We start from the raw sequence: 5284 nt of genomic DNA, 5'->3' as shown, positions 1-5284 counted from the left end.
TAAAATTAACCACAGCTCTCTGGCCAGGGAAAGCATTTTTTGACTGTGCAGAGGCTGTGTAGCCTGGCTTTCCTGGAAGCAGGAGAAGAAGTATCTGACAGCAGCAGGGGGTGAGCTGCGAGGCAGTGCAACAGAGCTTGACAGTGGCAGTGAGATGGGAATTGGAACAAAAAGCTGCTGCTCCATTCCTCAGAGAAGAACGAGAAACACACAATCCCTGAGCTGGAAGGGACCCACAAGGACCATTCAGTCCAACTCCTGGCCCACTCTTCCTAGGGCACTGCAAACAGAAATGGCCTAAACCCAAATCCAGCCCTCAACACTCTGCTAATGTGAATAATTATTTGTGAAGCCAGATTAGAATTGGCATTTTAATGCCATAAGGAGATGCATGAATTGGGATTTTCCATCACTTTCTTGTTGCCAATATTTCAAAGTTTTCCCTCAAGACAAAAATTCAAAAAATTCTGGTTCAAAAACTTGAATTGACACTTGTGAAATGAGTAGCTTCATTTGACAAAGATGAACACTCTCCTTCAGAGATCAAAATTTTTTGTTTCGACTTTATAATTCTCACAAAGTAATTGCATTCCCATTTGTTATAATACCCTTTTAAATTATGTCAAAATTATGCAATATAATAAAAATTGAAATAAAATTGAAGCGAAGGTCCCTGATCTTATCAAAGCTAAACTTTTCAATATAGCTGTCACCAAAGCAATATCTCTACATAAGACAGTTTGATTTAATCAAATCAACACTCCCCTCACACAAAAAAAAAAAAAAAAAAAGACTGCAGTCAGATAGTCAGATGATACCTGCAGCCACACTTGCAGCCCAACACAGCAGGATGCTGCAGCATGACCACACTGATGCCATTTGTCCCCACCTTACCAAGCAGCCTCAGCAGAAATCAACCCCAAGGCTTGCCAGACATTTAGGGCAGGGTGACCATGGAGCACAAACCATTACAGGTTTGTAACCTACAGGGAACTGCCCTTCAGTCACAGAGCACACAGGGAACCTTCAGCACAAGTGTGTAACACACTAGAAATTACAGACTTTGATTCTACTATGGCATTGGGACCAAAAGAAAAGGGCAAGGGTTTTGAATGCATGGATAATGCCAGACTGAGTATACTTGTGACAAAAATCACAACATACTAAAGCAGATTTTCAAAAGTGCTTTAGAGATAAATTCAAAGAACTTACGCAAACACAACATTTACAAGGCTCACAGATTCTAAACTTAAAACACAGGAAAAAATTAGAGCAGAAACAGCAAGATCTGAGTTCCCCTAAATATCTGCAAAGCCTAAAACCAGAGTTATAAAGTATTTCCCCTCCCAATCTTGTTCTCTTTAGATTTCTGTTCTGTTTTCTTGCTGGATCCTAATCTTTCAGATCATGACTTTATATCTGATTTCACTGTTCATTACATCTTACTGTTCCTTTCCTCTCTGCTCCTTCACTCTACTATCCCACTCCCTGCCCAACTGCACCTACAGAAGCATCTCAAACTTTGCCATTTCCTCTTGCTTAGTCAAAGCTCCATTATAGCTGGGGCCTTCACACACTGCTGGATAGAAATGTTTTTCTGCTACTCAGCACTGAGACAAGTGTTACAGATAGAGGGCAAAAAGTCCTTTTTGCTGCTTCCTATGGTGGATCTCGACATTGGTAGTCTATCTTTTTTCATATGCAGAACTCCCACAGACTTTAAAAGGAGACCTGTACATTTAGGCAGAGAAGAACATTGGAGTCAAGATCCCCCCATGCAGATCTGAAGATAATTTTCATTAGCTAGGAAGTCAAACACAGAGACATAAAAAGTTTTGACACAGAGTCATCTTAACTTGGTTGGGAGTTTCTGATGTGAAAAGCAAGAAGTTCTATAGCCTAGAAAACTGTAAAGCACTGGAAAACCTAGTTACCAGGAGGGCAATTTCATTCTTTATGTAGCGTTTCACATTTGAATGCTAAGTAACCACTGGAGGGGAGAAAAAAAGAAAAGAATTACACATTCAACAAAGGAACTCAGCTGCAACTACCAGGCACTTCCCAAGTATACGAAACATAAGCTTTGCAGAGTGCTCTGCAAGCCTGGGTGCCAAGCATGACATTATGGTCCTAGCGCCAGGAACTAAGAAACATCCCTGATATTGAACCATCACGGCCATATCCCATCCTTCGTGCTGCAGAACACTAGTTCCAGCAGGGGACTCCACTTGACCAAGACAACACAGCAGCAAGTCACTAATACATAATTAACATGCAATGTTGATTAATTAGGTAATATCTGACCAATAGCCAGGACTCTCAGCTGCCTTTGCCTGCCTCAGCACACAAACACATTTGCAACTCTCACATTAATCCAAAATGTACACCATTTCCCCCAGCAAGCACAGGCCAAAGGGGGGATTCCAATCTGTTGCACAGCACAGTGTGTAGCTACAGCATTTCCATCTACTCCAGTGTGCACAGCATGCTTGAAATTAGACCCAAATCTTTGCTTTGCAAACAGCATGCCATAAACATTCCTGTAGTGCTACAAAGAACACCCAAACACAGCTACCTCCATTTTTTTTAAGATTCCCATTGCTTCTGCTTTGTACATAGTGTATTTTTTACTTTCCTTCAAAAACTTTGATTTTAGGGTGCTGTGCATCTATACACTTGAAAAAACATCATGAATTATGATTGACTGATGTACAGCTGTTTAGGGACCAAAATCCTAATTCCATTGCTTACTCACTGCTGTACATTAGCTTATTAACAGAGGTCTGTTTATTGACTCTGCTTTGTGCCAAGTGCTTACGGCGACTACTCTGCAGTCCCCAGTGGAGGCTCTCCATACATGTACCACAGGTAACAATTCCTGCTGAGGCAGCATCATGCTGTTCTTCCAGCTGTTCTGGTGCCATCCTGAGAAATAGGGTCAACACTGGCATCTCATTTATTTCCTGATGCTTGGCTTGCAACCTCTTTCCTCTAGAGACAGTGCTGCTCACAAGAGCACTTTACTTTTATTGCTCCTGTTAAGCTCTTCTGTTCTTCAGTGGAGGCTGCTCAGCCCAGCAAGACCCACAGCTCAGGCTCTCCAGCAGAAGCAGGGTTTTGGTTTGCTTGAAAAAATCAGCCTTCTCCCTTTGTCACTGCTGGATTTGCACTTCGCTCACCAAGTTCCATAACACAACTAACTCACATGGCACTTGCAAGAGCAGAGTGGTTTTTACTGCTGTGCCTCTCATCCTCAGAAATGCTCTGCCCCACTTCAGCAGCAGGCAGAAGGGCCCAGCTCTCCAGGTGGACTGTAGAAACATGCTTAGGGACTTCTGCAATTACTCAGGAACGTCCTTGCCCTGAGCTTGCAGATACATCTTGATTCACTGGCTGTCAGAAACAATTCTGTTTCGTGTCTCCCCAAAAGATTACTGGATTTTGATTAAGAAAGGTCAAGGGCAGCTTTTCCCTTTCAATATAAAGAGAATGACTTGAGGAAAAAAATACTCATCACCTAGCACCAGGACTTTTATCTCCACTTGAAAAACTAAATCGCCTGAAGTGATGGAAGGCTTAGGGCAGGGTATGCATGGAAAAGTTTTCATGCAAACGAAATCCTAAATAATTTATCTATATGCTATAATTTTACATCCCCCCCAAAAAACGTGGGGTTTTTTTCTTTTTTTTCAGATGTGTTAGCAGGAGAACAGAAAACACAAAGCTCACGTAGCCAAGTCTCAGATAATACCCATTTGCCAGAACAATTTTAAATGCACATTGTATTACTGACCCAGCATACCAGAGATTTAGATTAATCCTTAACGCTTCAATACATTCCCCAAAATAACTTCCCCAATATTTGATTTTCCTTTGAAGGAAAGTGTGTCAGAGATATAATTAGCTCTAGCTGCAGACTCCAAATCTCTGCCTGGCACTGCTCTCAGGAAAACACACCTTCAGCCAGTGTGAAATTGGTATAGCTACATTGAATCTGCTACATACAACTGAAGTACTTCACACCAGCCAAGGATCTAAGGATATATGTATAAATGAGGGAAAAATACATTTTTACCTGGAATAATAGTGCTGCAGAACACACAGGATCTTGGGCTGAGAAAAACAAATGGCAAGTTCATGAGAAATACACCCTTGTAATTGAGTTTAAGGCACTAAATAACCACTGTCTTCTAACAGAGAAGCAGATGCATGGTGGGTACCCTACATTAATCAGGAATAAGACTGTCACATGGATTTTAATGAAATAAAGTCATGTCTATGGCTTCTCTAGAATATTAAAGTCAATTTATCTGAGGAAGACAAGTAATGGCTGGCTTTTTGTAGGAACTGGAGCAGTTCATTAAGGAAGGTAGCAGGACTTAACACCATCTGAACAAGCTCTTATTTTTTAAGGTACAAATTCTGAGACTCTCGATTACCAAGACAAAACTGCAGAAATCCAGCAGGCTGATAGAAAACAACACAAATTACTGCCTTCACACTAAAGCACCATGTACCTCGTGGCTGTAAGCACAAAATACAGACAACACTTAAATAAAATACTCAGCAAAACCATTTTTCTCAGATTCAAGTTCCCAAATACATTTACCTTAATGCATTTCGCCATCTGGACATAACCCACAGCATAGCTTAGGACAACTAATGCTCCACATCCTGTGTTGCTAAGTGCTACACAAAAAACTTAAAACTTAAATGGGAGGCTTTTAGCTCTCCTAGTCCAAAACAGAGACTGCCAAGCCCATTAGCACATAGGAAGGCAAACATCCAGGTCTCTGTCACTGAATGTGACAACCCTCAAGTGCACTGAGTAGTTCAACAAGCAGCCAGCTCCAAAAGCTAAAGGTTTCTATCCCCTCTCACCTGTGGAGACCCATTAGGCCAATCCTCAGGAAAACCCACAGAAAAGCACACTGGCATTACCTTAACCCCCCAGTCTTATTTAGTGTTTCAGTGAAAAAGTACTCATTTCACACACATTAATTAAAAATTCAGATTCTCCCGCTGTATGAGAAGAAGCATGAATTCCAAATTAAAGCTTTTATTAGAATTATTAAATTTTGGATAAAACACATGAAGTTTCTCTTTGGGCTCTAGTAAGATCTAAGGCTAATGAGAGAAACACCTCAGCCCTTCCCACTACCAAACGACCACTCCAGCACCAAGTCTCCTAGGTAAAGGGGACAGGACCTGTGTCATGACTTATATTCACTGCACAGCCACTCAAACATGTAAGTTGCTGGTTTTCCACCTTTCACACCAACAA

This window comes from Corvus kubaryi, unplaced genomic scaffold, assembly GCF_017639235.1.
Source record: "Corvus kubaryi isolate FWS band 111438036 unplaced genomic scaffold, C.kubaryi_AGA036_p1.0 37395, whole genome shotgun sequence".
Taxonomy (NCBI): domain Eukaryota; kingdom Metazoa; phylum Chordata; class Aves; order Passeriformes; family Corvidae; genus Corvus; species Corvus kubaryi.
This window is presented reverse-complemented; position numbering follows the sequence as displayed.